This window comes from Triturus cristatus, chromosome 8 (assembly GCF_964204655.1).
Source record: "Triturus cristatus chromosome 8, aTriCri1.1, whole genome shotgun sequence".
Taxonomy (NCBI): Eukaryota; Metazoa; Chordata; class Amphibia; order Caudata; family Salamandridae; genus Triturus; species Triturus cristatus.
In genome coordinates, this window is record NC_140591.1 from 1,200,502,218 (window position 1) to 1,200,518,943 (window position 16,726).

Sequence of the window (16,726 nt, forward strand, 5' to 3'; positions counted from 1 at the left end):
CAGGGACGTCGGAGATGTGGTGTTATCAGGGCGCGGCCCGGCTGGGTCCCCCTCTACAATCCATATGGTGTCGTCAGGGTGCCTTCCATTCCTTGCCCCGGCTAATATTTCCTCCCTCCCGGGAGTCCAGATGGCTTGAGTCATGGGGTTGGGACATCTTTGCCTCCACCAGTGCTGCCCAACGGTCACTAAATACAGTGTGTATCCTGGCTTGGGCTACCTCTGGCCTGTGGGACTCTGCAGAGTCTACGCTCTCCGCTACCACTGAAGGTGCTCGTGTTGACCTCCTTCATCTTCTCCGGTATGGCCGTGACCTTGCTGAGTTTACAATTCGCTCGGCCTTGGATACTGCGGATTCCTTAGGCCGGGCTATGGCTGGTTCAATTGCCTTGCGGCGCCATGCTTGGTTGCGGGATAGCGTTTTCCCGGAGAATATCCGGGAGCGACTTGTTGATTTACCTCTTTGATGGGGTTTTGTTGTTTGATGCTCACGCCGAATCGGCTGTTCAGTGCCTCCTTGAGGGCTTTTGCCCTCCCCCTTAGGCCTGTATTCCTCAGCATTTCTCAGGCATTTGTTCTGGGGTGGCACCTTTTCATTTAGCATCCTTTAGATACGTTATGTGTTTTAGACTGGCAGTACTCCTCAGGTCTTCTTTTCGCATGGTCCGGGGTAGTTACACTTTTCTTTAGCATTCCTTAGATGCATTATGCATTTTGAGCTGGCAGTTAGCCTACTATGGCAGTGTTCCACAGATTGTTGTGCCTGGTCCTCTGACTGTGGTTTGACCTAAGAGGTGTTCCCCGTGTTGGGGTGTGCATACTCCGTGTGGGGTACTTGTATGCTATTATATAGCTCTGCTTTATGTCTACTGGGCCTAAGAGATCCAGTGGACTCTGTGTCACCTGGTGCTCTTACCTGCCATTGTATGGTGCTCCATGTTGTGCCTTGGTGCCTCTTCTATACGTCATGGATCATCTTGCTTATTAGCCTCATTCTCCTCCTTGGGAAGTTTTCAGGGCGTTTATCACACTTTAAATGCGGCTACTGTCTGCCATTGATGCACTAGGTGTGTTCCTGTGCAACCATGTTGCATAGTCGTGGCCCGTTTACCCATTTTTGCTATATATATATATATATATATATATATATATATTGTTTATAGATACAAGTTCCATGGGTACTCTTTGTCCTACGTCTTTACCTCTCCTCGAGGCTGCGAGGTCTGGTCCAATGTCTCCATGTGTTACATGCGGATTGCCAATGAGGCCCTTTTTGCATTCCACTTACTGGGGTGGTTCCCCAGTTTTACACTGCTCCCTTATTTGTGTTCAGACACTGAATGTTCTCTCTTTCTGGACAAGGGTGGTCGGAGGGTGTGGTCTAGAATTCTGAGATTCTTCCTCCATTTCTACGCCTTAGTACTTTGGTGCCTCTGCTGCCCCTTCCTTCGGATGTGCCTCCTTCATTAGGTACCACCCTATATTATATCAGCTGGGCATGCGGGACGGCTCTTCTGCTGTCAGTCGTCCTAGGTCTACGCCCTGCATATCTGTTTTTTGTGTGTTGGTTATCACCTTAGTCTTCAAGCTGCCTGGTCTGGCAGTCTTATGCTTATTTTAGCTACGCAACATTGTGGTCTCTGTGGCTGTTTGCTCTGTGCATGTTTCTGTGGTGGCCCGCATCAGCGTGCTTTAGATTGTTACTGTTCTCCCCTGTCCCCCCATTGGGACTGGGTGTGCACTTGGCGTGTTTCTTGTTTCCGCCTGCGCTTCTAAAAGCATTGCTGAGTTCTACCTCTTGACCTTTGGTTCTTGGCTGTAGCCTCTCTGGCCTTCCTTCCGAGAACTAGCCTGGAAGGCACTGGTTGCATCTCTTCATGTTTCTTCTCAACCTTTGGTAGGTTTTCACATAGTGCGCCATTAAGCTGAGAGTGGCCCTTTTTCCTCTTTTTCTCTTTCTTTTATTCTGGTATATGGCTGTTGCCGTTTCTACCTCTCATGCTTGTACAGCTATGGTGTAGCGCCATTCTCGCACTTTTGGGGATGTCTGCATCCGGTTATCTCTTGCTCTTCCGAGCTAGTTGGGTTGCTGTCTGGCTGTTCCGCCACAGTCTCCCCCATTGTCCGTCACTCTGTTGTTTGACGCTTTTTGTTGTTCTGTCGCAGACCCACCTCCCCCTTGGGGTATGGCTGTGGTATCTGTTCCAAATTAAGGAATCTGCTGCTAGATGTCTCTATCAGATATATGAGTTACTTACCTTCGGTAACGATGTATCTGGTAGAGACGTTGTCTAGCCGCAGATTCCTTAACGCCCACCCAGCCTCCAGGTTCTGCGATGACCTTAACAAGTGGGGTTCTCCACTGGCCTCTTTGTTACCATTGGTTTTTCTCTCATGGGTGCTCACATTGCTGCGTCCCTTTGAGAATTGCTATATATAGCTGACTCTCTCCAAGGGGTTTCCTCTTGTAAAAAGGTGCCTTTTGATTCACCTTCACCAGGAGATTCATCTTCTTTTTCCTTTTCTTCTCCTGCTGCCTTCCCTCCCTCCCGCCTTCTCTATTGGCTCAGGGTTCTGGTCTCCTCTACAGTCGTCCTTTGGGGATCTGTTGACCTGTTTCAGACCTCCATTACTGTTGGGGCAGTGCCAGTCTTTTATAGCTTCCTGCACTGGACTGTTGTTCTCTCTGTGCTCCGTTCTTGCTGGACGACACAGTTCCACATGGTAATGACAGTCTATTTCTGTCTGTTGAGATATTCTTCCCTTGTTGCACTTGGGGGAAGGGTCTTCGCTTAGCTTGCGGGGCACTTTCTCGCACCTTTTTCACTTATATGTGGGCAGTGACTAATTCTGTCTTTTACGATAGTGTCTTGCACCACCCTCCTTCTTTATTCATGGATTTTCATTCCTCGCACACTGTTCCCATACTTTCATAGTTTTTTGTTGGTGGCTCTGCGTTGTGCTGCGGAAACGTTTCTCCGAAGAAAACTGACGACAGCGCGCCGGGAGGGACTTATATGACCTCGCTGACGTCACGTACGTGGGCGACGTCAGGGCTGGGTCGTGTGGCATCGTCCCCCGGCGCGTAGAGGTGCTGCTGCAAATTTTTTTCCGGATCCAGTCTGATGCCTGGGGATATTCTAATTTAAGGAATCTGCGGCTAGAGAAAGTTTCTACCAGATACATCGTTAGCGAAGGTAAGTAACTCGTACGTCGATCCTACCAGGTGTTTCTTGGAGCATTGCTACTGCTGGTGCCCTACGTTTAAGATATTGCAGCACCAGTCCTCTCTTTAGCTTATCTCTTAAGCCGTTAACATTCCAGGATATGAGTGATAATGACAATGCATGTGTGGGGTGTGCTAGAGGAACATCAGGGTCCGTGGGTGTAGACGTTAGTGCCATTTGAGCCAGATCTGCGAGTTATCGCCCTGAAGGAAATCCGTGGAGACAGCACTTAAAAATCGGCAAGTCACAATGATGATCAACTTATATAATGATAAACTGAAAGAAACTTTTAACAAACCCGGTATTCAATCCCGACCCCCACCCTTCCTCCCTGCACGACTGTCTTAAAACTTCCCGCCTCCCCAACAATGCAGAGTGCTTATGTCCCATTCCCAGTTACCTTTGTAGGGGGTGGACCCTCCATCAAACCCCTCAGAACATCGCTACTACGTTATTACATTGAAATAGATTAAGAAAGGCTCTTGAAATTTACATTGATAAGCAAGCGTGCATCTAAATTATTCGCTACTAAGAATCATGTACACATCTGACGGCAGTCCTGCGCAGCAAACCTTTTGTTTGGTTCTTTTAGATGGTTCACTAAGTAGAAAGGCGACTTTGTCCATTAGCCAGGAAAGTCTGTTTCCTCTCTGATTCTGGGCTTCGTCTGGATTGTTGCCCCCTCAGTGTTGGTCCACCAATTCTACCTGTTCCCCATCTGCAACCTCCGTCTCCAATTGCGCCATTGCCGTTGGCCGTTGGTGTAGTTTATTATTTGCCTTTCCTGCATTTGCGATGGTACGCCATCCTTCAAGCCACTCCTGTGCTTTTTCCGGTGTGGTGAAAATCCATGCTTTCCCCTCTGCCTCAACTCTCAACGTCGCCGGGAAGAGCATGGAGTAGTTCAGCTCTCTCTTTCTCAGTTCTTTCTTCATGTCACGAAAGCTGCGTTGTTGCTTGGCTACTCACGCTGTATAGTCGTCAAAGAAAGTAATCGTGCTGTTCTCATAGCGCACCGGTGGAGCCACTCTTGCTGTTTGTAAAATCAGGTCACAATCCCGGAAGTTGAAAATTTGAGCGAGTATTGGGCTGGGCGGCGTGCCCGGTTTGGGCCTGCCACCAGTGACTCTGTGTGCCCTTTCCACCGAGAAGTAGTGGGAGAGGCCATTGGGCTGTTTATATTGCTTGATTAAATCTTCCACAAATAAGTCCATTGCTGATCTCCCCTCCCCTTCCGGCACACCAATTATTCGGACGTTATTATGCCGGGATCAGCCTTCATAGTCATCCAACTAAGCAGCCATTACTTTACTTTCGGCTTTCAGGTGGCGCACTTGACGTTTAAGTTCTTTGGTCTCATCGCGCAGGGTGCCTGTGGCCGTTTTGACGCCCGTGACCCTTGTGCTCATGTTTTGAAAATCGTCCCTAAGCAGGGAGAGCTCCACCGATACCATGCCAATCCTGGAGTCCAGAGCTGTATGCACTTTATTTAAGGTGGTGAGTATGTCCTGTAGCGTGACTTCCGACCCCTCTTGTGAGACCACGTGCACTGTTGTCATGATCGGTTGGTCTATCGTGCCTTGCTGGATTTTCGTGCAGGCGTATTTGTCCAATTTATTCTGCTGCGTTTGTGTTGGCCCCTGCCCCCCATCATTGGTTGTCCAGTGCGCGCTTCGCTATGGGTAACTACGTGGGCAGTAGTACTCACCGCCGCCCTAGGTGACAGTCTACCACCTGCGGCCTGTCAGGTTTCCCACCCACTGTCGGGGATCAACACTGTACCCAGGTCGCCGACTGGTAGGCACTGGAACGCCGTATTGGGGGCTTCTTGGTGGTGCCCTGTGCTTATCCGGCGTGCGGGGGGCGGGGGGGTGGAAGAGTATCCACCTTATCACCAATAGTGTGCAGGAAGTCTAAGAAGGCGACCGCCAATTCCCAACACTTGTTGCCTATAAGCAGTACCTCGTTACCAATTGTGGCTTCTGTCGTGCAAGGCAGTCCGCCTGATATTCGGTTGGAGGACGCCCAGTCCGGCGCTGCACGTTGTATCACTTCTTCCCTGCTTGGGAAATTATTCACTTTGTTGGGCCTTCACGTGGGGAGGGGGCGCGCCTTCACTCACCGCCTCACCCTGTCCGTTATGCCCCATAAGCTCCGCGCAGGCTGCTCGACATCACTAACTTGTGCTCGTCTTATGCGCGACGCCAACACTCTGGACCCCCGGGCGCCTCAGTGACAGTGAGCCCGTCAGAAGAGCACAGCCGCCGCCATCCACCAAGTCTTTCAGCCCGCCCGGCAGCTCTCGGGGGTGGCGGCCTGCGTTCTGTACCAACGGCGGAGCTCCCGGGTCAGGCATGCCCACCGCTGCCTATCTGTGGCGCGCACTGGAGGTCACGGCTTGACCTCCGTGTGCGGGCCACAATCTAATGCACGTCGCCGGTGCTGATGTGAAGATCCGTTGACTTTGGGAGCTGCTCCGTGGGCGCACAGGGCTCCCCTACATGGATGCCTCTGCTCACTGACAGCAAAAAAAGGACGGATAGTGGATCGGATCGTCGGGGATGTTTGAGGGGATATGGAGCTCCTCTAGGCAGCGGCCATTTTGTTCAGAAGCTAGCCACGCCCCACCTTGCTTTCCTATTTATGATGTATACTTTTACCTGCAGAGTACTTACCTCAAGATTCTCTCAATATGCCATACTTTCTCTTGCTGTAATGTCTTCACTCCTATAGGTGGCACCATTGACCTTCATCTAGACTGTTTTCTGCCTCCGACAAGAAGAGCCACATTCTGCCACCACCTCTGCACTTAGGCACAGACTGTGAGCTCTGCTCCTACTGTTTTTGTATTTACCAATTTCATCCAAATTTAAAAATAAATATTTTCTGGCAGTCTTGCAGCAATTTCTCCACTCAAGACTACAGACTTCAAACTGTGTTGCAACCAGATGTTGGTTATGGACCCACATAATGGGCCTGTGGTGTCTCAGGCCCAAGCTAGCATTCAGGTCCTGCAACAAAACCTCTCTGAAGGAGATCAGGAAAATGGGAGGCCAAACACTCTGTGCCCGGTACCAGTCTTGTTGCCCTGGTCTGGTAAGGTTAAGGTAAAAGGCAAAGAAGATGCACAAAAGGAACGTGAACTCATGCTCTGCATTTTAGCCAAAGGGTTTAAAGAGTTGTTGTTCATGTAGTCTGCTTTCTCGCACCCAGATGCCAGCTTTGTTTTCCTCTTCTGAACTGAGGCCCAATTTGGAGCAGATGTGCCTCTCTTTCACGGGCCATAGTCCACTCCGCTGCAGGTTGTAGCCTTTAAGGAGGCCATTCAGCATATTTTTAACTTAGATTTGGTTCCTTTTGGTATGCCTTTTGATGCCTTAGAGCGTTTGGGGCATCCAATAACTCCACTGCCAATAGACCCTGCTTGGAGTCCTCCCATTACATCACTTCTGCTGGGCAGTGCTTTAACTCTTATACTGCAGAAGTTGCATAATGTTGCTCCAGTAAAGTATTTAGTGGATCCATTGGAGCCAGACCTAAATTCAGATGACCTTTAGTCACGATTTACCCTAAGTTGCATTATTCCCCTGATCCAGCGAAAAGTCAGGATAAACCTTTCACAAATCAACGTATCACTCACAATGGGCCCATATACACATTTAGGTTTCTCGACTGTTTCGCTGGGATCAAGTTTTATTTCACGTTTGATCTGAATTAGTCAATGCCTAACTAATCTTCACAGATCAACTCTCTTCTTTTGGCCAATGGACCATTAGTCGAGTAGTTAATGGTGATATTGACAAATTCATTAATAATCTATCTTATAACATTTCAATTAAATAATCACAGACTCCAAGTAAGATTCAATAGTTTTACCTAATAATTTCATTCAAATTGAACGCTCATTTATACAGATTCACAGTGCAAACTCCAACTTTCATGGGAGAGAAAAGTTGATTTATCAGATAACATTCAATTACACAAACACATTCAACAATCTTAATGCATTAGGAGTAATAGATGAAGAGACAAAAGGACATAGTATCTCGTACTTTGCAAAGAAATATGCAAATGCAAGACAACATTTTAGTTACCTAATGGTGAAATGGGAAACTCAACCCCTGGCCAGAAGGGTTAGTGGAAGTCACCTGATAAAGTCAGGAGACAAAGACTGTAGGACAGGTGCAGGATAGGTTTATACTTACTATACTTCTCTAGAACCCGATGCACCGGAGCACATCCCTCTCCTACACTCTCTCCCTCCTCAATATTCTTCCGCAAATCTTCAATCTAGTCAAGCTGTCTTAAGTATTGAATCTTCTCAGTCTGTTCTTTCCCAACAGCAGCTTTCGCCCACTCTTTACTCCGCATCAACGTCTCTTCATAGCAGCTCTCTCTTTCTTAATCCTAAGTCACTCAAGTTATACCCTTTTAATTTTGCATGTCCCACCCTCAAAGGTTGCAATGTATCTATAAATCATGAACTGTGATTGGGCTGGGGCAGGGGAGTTGTCATCTGTTGGTACCACTATATCAAACAGACCATCCAAATCCTTCAACAAAACCTTTGAGACCTTGACGAATCTCTCCACCTGCTTATTCCATTCGACTGGTTTTTCTATCAACCTAGGGAAATCATTTATAAAAGATAAAATATCCTGTCTACTCCACGGAACATGCACATATCCACCACCTGGAACTTCTCTCATTGGACACATCTTTTCAACCTGTTCCACTTCTCTCAACGGAAATGTAGACAACTCTTTGGCAATCGCCTCCTCTCTTTTCTTAGTCCATCTATTTTTCCAGCGATCTACATCTCCCCATTTTTTCAAAATGTGTATCAATTCCTTTATTTGCAGTCTCCTTCCTGATGCAGGCAAGCTTTCTAAATCCTTTTCAGTAAATTCTGCTCTATAGTGTTTCTAAAGTACTTTTTATATATTTATTCCAAATTCTAAGGCTACTTCCGCTATTTTCGCATGTAAATTCTTTGCCCTCCAGGTTATACTCTTGCATAGAAACAACAACTCTTCATCTTCATATGAACCTAGTCTATAAAGACCTATTGTACCAATGGTTATTTACTTCTAAGTCCACCCTTAACTTGCTTACATCTATAGTTTTGGGTTTCTTCTTTTCTAATCCTTTTGCCCATTCCTCTAGATCTTCAGGAGAAAATCCAGCGGAACCCCCTGCCACTGGAGTGGCAGTTGGTACTTTTCTTCTCACAATTGTGAGTGAAATTCTCTTTGGGGTTTCCGTCACAGCCTCAATATTTGGGAAATCCATTAATGAAACATTCGACTCGCACTCTCTAATTTGATTGGGATTTTGGTGTACCTCGTTTGTCACCATACAATGGAATCACCGGACCAATCGTTACCGGTACTGTCCGTGCTTCCGCATTTAAGCCTAACTGATTTATCTTCTGTATTATCTCTTCTTTGGTTTTATTCCATGCATCCCTTTCTTTTTCCTGTGATGCTCGAATAACTGTTGGATCATATAGAACTTGTGGAACCAATGGAGTTCCCATCATGGGGACACTAGGAGGGGTATCTCTAGCACTTTACTGATTAGGCGGAGGTCTTATTATCTAAATGTCCTCTAATAACTCATCATCAGATTCATTACATCCTATCCCTGTCATACCCATATGTTTTGTTTTCTCCTTACATTTCCTCCCTTCTTGATCATCCGCCACCAGTACTGGATATAAACCCTCTGTAACTACAGCCCTTCTCCATCTTTTCATTTGGTCTCCTCGAGTGTCAAACGGGTATCTGGGTAAAAATCCTCTATTGATTCTCATACCTCCTCTATATTTCTCGCGCTCAAATGCCTCAACTTCCCATTCTTCCAAAACCTCATACTGTGTTAACCTAGGATTTGGTTCCAACAAATTCACTCTGTTTCTCAAATTCTGAAGAACTCTTACATTAAATGTACCATGTTCAGGAAAAGCTAAAACACCATCATCTTTCATATACTCCACGCAATTTTCCAGTTATACACTCGTATGATAACCACTTTCCATCATCATATAGGATGCCGGTGTATTAGGAGGTGGCATAAGGATTCCCTCCCTATTTATTATGCGTTTGGCTTTCTTAAAGAAATTCTTGATCTTATTAATTAACTTCATTTTTCTTGTCCTCGTATTTAATTCACTTGAAAAAAATCCCCCCAAACTCTTCCGTGTTTTCACTAAACCTATTATTCAATACCCGTCCAATGTCTGCGCGACTCAATCCAACAACCAATCAGAGCTTACTACGTATTAACTTTTTCACCCAATACCAGCACGCTACCGTTCTATTGACCAATCTGCTCTTTCAGCACACCCTCTTGTCTGACCAATGCCAGCGCGGCGCTTGTGACATCAGTATTACTCCTTCTATTGACCCTCCCTTTACAATCTGCAGTTTTCTCACTCCCGCTGCTTCAACCAATACCAGCGTGGCTCTCTGTGACGTCAGTATTACTCCTGCTACTTACCCTCCCTTCACAAGGTAATACAACAATGTCTATTTTCGTCTTTTGTTATAAAATTCTTGATAGTAACAATGTAAAAACAGCTCTTCTCTGTCTGCTCCACTAAACCAAAGATTGTTTCTCCACGCGCTACAAAGAGAAAATTCCTTCCTGTTATTACGAGTAAAAACCACTGTTTACTCTTCACTTTGGCTCGGGGAAGACCTGCTACTCCTCAAAGTTTCACAGGCGGGCCCTGTACTGTCTTTCACACTCTACTTTTATACGATATAGTCCCTAATGTAATACTGCCAGCCCTCCATAGCTTCTCAGTATTACGACAACAGACGAGTAACCTTCTGCAGTGTGATTTCCATTTACCACACTCTTCTAAATTCCATTCCGGGATTCCCAGGTATCTCTGTACCTGTGCTTCCAGACGACAAAAAACGTGACACTAACTCTTTGTGTCAAACATATAATCAATTAGTCAGAACAATAATCTATAATCACCCAACTAATTGATAATACCCATCATTCTGCTACCAGAAAAACTGATCCAGCAAAAGATCAGGATAAACTTTTGACAAATCAACGTATCACTCACAATGGGCCCATATACACATATATGTTTCCTGACTGTTTTGCTGGTGTCAAGTTGTATTTCACTTTTGATCTGAATTAGTCAATGCCTAACTAATATTCACAGATCAACTCTCTTCCTTTGGTCAATGGACCATTAGCCGCGTAGTTGATGGTGATATTAACAAATTCATTAATCTAGCTAATAACTTTTCAATTAAATAATCACAGACTCAGAGTAAGATTCAATAGTTTTATCTAATAATTTCATTCAAATTGAATGCTCATTTGTACAGATTCACAGTGCAATCTCCATCAACTTTCACGGGAGAGAAAAATTCATTTATCAAATCCCATTCAAATACACAAACGCATTCAACAATCTTAATGCATTAGGAGTAATAGGTGAAGAGACAAAAGGACATAGTATCTTGTACTTTGCAAAGAAATATGCAAATTCAAAACAAAACTTTAGTTACCTAATGGTGAAATGGAAAACCCAACCCCTGGTCAGAAGGGTTAGTGGAGGTCACCTGATAAAGTCAGGAGACAAAGACTGTAAGACAGGTGCAGGATAGGTTTATACTTACTACCACTTCTCTAGAACCCGACGCACCGGAGCGCATCCCTCTCTTACACTCTCTCCCTCCTCGATATTCTTCCGCAAATCTTCAATCTAGTCAAGCTGTCTTAAGTATTGAATCTTCTCAGTCTGTTCTTCCCCCTGCAGCAGCTTTCGCCCACTCCTCACTCAGCATCAACGTCTCTTCTTAGCAGCTCTCTCTTTCTTAATCCTAAGTCAATCAAGTTATGCCCTTTTAATTTTGCATGTCCCACCCTCAAAGGTTGCAATGTATCTGTGAATCATGAACTGTGATTGGGCTGGGGAAGGTGAGTTGTCATCACTTCATGCGATCATTCCAGAATTCTTAACTAATTCTTTGTTTAGTAAACCCTTCCCACTTAATTTATTCACTTTTCAGAACACTTCTCTAAAAAGTAATGAATAACAGGCACAGGCAAAATTCACAGCACAGCTTTATTGGCCATCCACTCTCCACAACTGCCAACAGTGCCAACATTCTAAGGTGAGCTCCAGGTGGAAGAAACCAAGGAGAGGGTAATGGAGGGGGGAACAGAATGTACCAAGGTGAAGAAACAAAGATTATAACACACTTCCCTCCTTAAAGGGAAAATAACAGTGAAAGAAGATGGTTCTACAATTCATGTAAACATTTCAGACTTTACAACTTTGTCACAACTCCACCATTGTCCATTATCAAGGAGAACTACATTGTTGAATGCTTTTACTATGTGACAAGCAGGGTAGAATTTGCTAAGACTGTGTGGGTCTTTCACGCTTCTTTTGATCTGCACAACATCACCTACTCTCCACCTGGGGGCCTTGACTCCGTTCTTTTTGTCATACCATTCTTTATACTTCGATTGGTGCAGATCGATCTTCCTACCAACCTCCTCAGGGCTAGGGTTTACTGCTTCACCTCCTCCCAACCAACTAGGGTTACGTTTTGTGCAGGGCTCTCTCCTTCTGAGGGAAACAAAAGGGGATACCCCTGTTATCAGGTTAGGCGTGGTGTGGTATGCACATAAATAGTCACGTAGGGATGACTCCAGGTCATGGGAGTTGGTTATGGCCAGTTGGATGTGTTCCTTGATCATTCTATTTGCCCTCCCAACCAGGCCGTTAGCTTTAGGGCAATGCAGAGCAGTCAATTTGTGTTTGATGTTCATTTTGTTTAAGAATTCCTTCATGGGTTGAGACGTAAATTGTAACCATTTTCTGTGACTATGGTGGAAGGTATGCCCTCCTTGAAGAAAACGTCCTTGAGAAAGTCCAGGTCAGCATTAGTGTTTATGCGACTTACAAATCTCTGCGTGACCCCATGGCATGTGTAGTCAACCAAAACCAACATGAACCTCTTCTGGATAGTCAGGTTGTCCATGGATCCAATAATGTCCATGTCTAATTTACTCCACGGCTTAAGGGGTACCAAAACAGGAGACAAAGGGGACTTGCGTAAGGACTTAGACTTATCACTTCTGGCACAACTGACGCAGTCCTTCACAATCTGCTCTGCCATGGTGTCCATCCTAGGGAACCAAAAGTTAGCACGTACTCTGCTTTTGGTAATGCTGCGTCCCAAGTGCCCTTCGTGCGCAAGTTCGATTATCCTCCTTCTGAGATGTGTAGGCGGTACAACTCTATTTTGTCTGTAGAGTTTGTCATCGTTGATACTTAATTCATTCCTGACTTCTCAGAAGTCCTTGAGTTCATCTTCCAGATCACTACACTTGCTGGGCCACCCATCTCTCAATTTGATCTTAATCCTGTCCATAACTTCTTCTTTTCCATGCCTTTCTTCCACTCTTCCTTTGTAATAGCGGGGTCATCCACCATCATGATGGGACTGTCAAGCATCTCCTCGGGTTGTTCCATTTCCAAGGGTGTTCTTGACAAGAAGTCTGCAATTAAGTTGTTTTCACTAGAGACATACTCCACTTTGAAATTCTCCAGGCCAAGAATCCATCTCCCAATGCGCGGAGTGCAGTTTTCCACACCTTTCACTGTGAAGATGAAGGTGAGGGGCTCGTGATCCGTGCGGATGATGTTCTGCCCCCACAGAAAAAATTTGAAATGCTTCACAGCTCAGAAGCACGCAAGCGCCTCCTTTTCAATTACAGATTCATTCTTCTCTGCATTCGTAAGGCACCGGGAAGCAAAGGCGATGATCCTTTCTTCCTTCCCATCTCTTTGTGATAGTGTGGCCCCCAATCCTTTATTGGATGCATCCGTAGTAAGAATGGTTTTTCTCCTAGGATCAAAACTTCCCATGGCTGGCGTACTTAGGATCTCTTCTTTGAGTGTGCCCACCACCAATTTATGCCGCTCACACCATTCAAAGTCCTTATTTTTTTAGTAATTCTCGTACTGGTTCGCATTTGGACGCAAAGTTCTTTATGTACTTGGCTATGTATTCCATCAGCCCTAGGAAAGACTCTAGTTCGTCCTTGTTTTTTGGATATGGAGCATCCCTCACCGCACCAAGCAGCTCCCTTTAGGTTTAAACCCTTTTTCAGAAATAGAATACCCAAGGTATTCGACAGATGTAACTCTTATTCTGCACTTAGACTCCTGTACTGTCAAACCTGCATCCATGAGTTTCTTGAAGTTCCTAAGAGTGCAGTCGTGGTCCTCCACTGTACGTCCAAACACCAAGATGTCATCCTGGAAGCACATGGAGCTGTCGACGTCCTTCAAGATTTGCTGCATGATCTTCTGGAAAACCGCAGCAGCGGACGCTAGCCCAAACGGCATTCTTTTGAACATGTACGCACCTTGAGGGGTTATAAAAGCGGTAAGTGGTCTAAATTTTGGTTGCCGATCCACCTGGTGATAGGCCATTGATAGGTCAATGACGCTGAAGTACCTTGCCTGGCCCATGGTACTGAGCATCTCATTGATGTTCGGCAATGGGTGTCTTTCTACCCAGATGCTCTAGTTGAGGCTCCTTAAGTCTACACATAGACGGATGCCTTCCCCATTAGCCTTGGCTGTGATCACAACTGGCACCAACCATCCCGAACATTCCACGGGTTGAATAATTCCCATATCGCACAATTTATTAAGTTCTTTTTCTAGAGGCTCTCTCAGTTGCGGAACTGGGTGCAATTTGTGAACTATGGGTTTGGCATTGTCCTTGAGTTTAATTTTGTGTGAAGGCCCAGCTTTTCCTTAAACAATTTGGGGAATTCATGACAAATGTTGCCCCCAATCGGGTCCTCTGCAGTAAGAAGGACCTGTTCTTTCTTGTTGGGATCTAAAATGATTCCAAGTTCCTTTTGGTGCTGCCATCCCAACAGGTTGGAACCCGACTCTACAATATATACTTGAACTGAATGTGCATCTCCTTCATTCCTAGGAGGGGTATGGGCTCTTTGTTGTACCATGTGGGTGATATATCAGCCTCCTGCAATGTGTTCCTTACTTGTTCCCTAAAACACTCATAATCATTTTTGTTCAAAAGTGTAAAAGGGGAACAGGAATCTGCAAACATAGTTATACATTCGTTATTCAGCAGTACATCACACTTAGGATAAATGACATTGACACTGTTTGAACCATCTTTGAGCTGTAATACATATTTCTTCTCAAAAGGATGCACACATTTTACCTCGTTGACGATAGACCCTTCTACACTTCTGAACTCCTTGATATGAGAGTCACCCTCTCTACATACTCTTGCAAAATGCCCCCTTCTGTTGCATTTTTTGCGAGTTACACCTCTTGCTGGGCAATTCACATTGTTAGCCAGGTGATTGCTGCTGCCACACCTGTAACATTTTAGACTGCTTTAATTATTGGTGGTCTTGTTGTTCATGCTTTCTCTATTCTTTAGCTTACATACCTCACTCCTTTCCTCCTCCTCCTGTATGCTAGCAGCCACTTCTGCATTGCACTTCCTTTCTCTCATGCACTTTGGAACACTTCCTTTCACATGCATTCACAAAATAGATAGATACAAATTCTATATAATTTCTTAAGTTGAAGAACTTTCCCAAGCATCCGTCCTTGGTTCTTGGCAGCCGGTCGATGTCCCGGTCAGCAGGTAATTCCAAGACTTTAGTGCCCAGACTCAACTTGCATTACGGTTCACCCGCCATCTTTTCTTTTGACACAACACATCAGGCCCAAACGCGCACTATTAATAAAGGAATCATAAACAGTTGTTATTTTCTCAAATATGTTATCACTTCACCAACCACTTCTACTCTGTCCCATGTTATTTTCTTCTTTGTTAAGCAAAAGCATTAATAGAGAAAATCTCTTTTCAAATCCAGACAAGCATATGCCAGGCATGCGGTACTTCGAGACCTACAGTTAGCAACTCCTTGCGCATGCGTGAGAGTTTTCCTCTCACATGCGTTATTCACGTGGTTATTTACGCGGGACGGGTTCGCACTTGCGCAAGGCGATTTTCGGTTTCAAGCGGGATTTTAGTTATGTAGCAAATTATTCTTTGATATTTAAGCAAACAGAAAAGCCTTTTTCCCCATGTATGAATGTCATGTGTATATTATTTCTCTTTCATTTTTCTATTTCTACTTGTTACGATTTGTTAATAAGATGTTGATTCAAGCAAGTTTCTTTTCTTCGAATCCTTGCTCCATCACCCCTGTGGCTCCACTTTCTTTTTCTTCAAAAATTATTTTTATTGAAAATATCGTGAGACAGCGGCATCACAGTAAAGAAATACCATACACTAAACCCCTACAATACACAGAGAGCAATCGTCAATATCACATTGCTGTACATTAACACAACTTGGACTCAAGAAGATAGGTCCGACTCATCTGTCTGTACCATGGGTGCCTCACATATATCTCCTCTATAGCCATTCCAGGCGCCCCAAATTGAAGTTCGTTTTTTGGGACATCCCCCGTGCAGTGTACGCAGTCTTTTCCCTGAAAATGCACCAGTCGATATTTTGTTTCCATTTTGTCAATGTTGGCGGTGTGGCAGGACCCCCAGTGCTGCGCAATGTCCCTTTTCGCCGCTGCAAGACCCAGTGTCACCCAAATTTTTTCGGAGGTGGTAAGGTCAATGGGCTCCCATATATTGAGGAGGCAACGTTTAGCCTCTGGGTGTAGATTTTTGTTTAGGACCTCTCTAAAGGTCCGGTGTATCGCTTGCCAAAACTGTTGAATATGATCGCATTCCCAGAGTATGCGCATATAAGTGCCTGTCTGTCCGCACCCTCTACGACACTCACTGCCACCGTCTCTCCCCATATGTACCAACTGTGGTCCTGTGATATAAATCCTATGGAGGATCTTGAGTTGGACCAACCGTAACCGTGAAGAGATACCCACCTCCCGGGGGGACACTATCACCTCTCGCCACTCGTCATCGTCTATTTCCAGTCCGTCTGACACCCAGTGTTCCCTAAGTTTCTCTAAGGGATCAGAGGTGGTGTGTAATAGTTTCTTATACGTGAGGTAGATTGCTTTCCCAGGCAAGTATCCATCCAGGAGCCGATCCTCTAGTGGGGAGGAGTCAGGGAGCGAGGTGCCCTTTGGTATGGCCGTGTAAAGAGCGTGGCGGATCTGCAAGTATCGGAAGAATTCCATGCCTGCCATTTCATATTGTTGTTGCAACTCCGAAAACGGTACTGCCTCCCCTCTGGACCATAGATCACCCACGCGCGATATGCCAATGAAGTCCTATTTATCAAAACCTTTGGAAGTCCTCAGCCGACCTAGTTGTTCCGAGTCCCATAGAGGGGTGACAAGAGTTAGCTTATCCCTCTAAACTTTTCTGGACATCGTGCCAAATCCTTACCGCATGGTTGGTTGGACCAGTGAGCGGTAATTTGGTCTTGAAGGAATACAATGCTACGTTGAAGTTTTGGCCCAGAAGG

General features: G+C 45.3%; 1 protein-coding gene across 1 annotated transcript in view; it reads left to right on the forward strand.

The window, feature by feature from the left end:
* Positions 1-16,726, forward strand: part of TMEM131 (transmembrane protein 131) — a 943,143-nt gene that overhangs the window by 294,465 nt on the left and 631,952 nt on the right. The gene's annotated exons all lie outside the window — the stretch shown is intronic.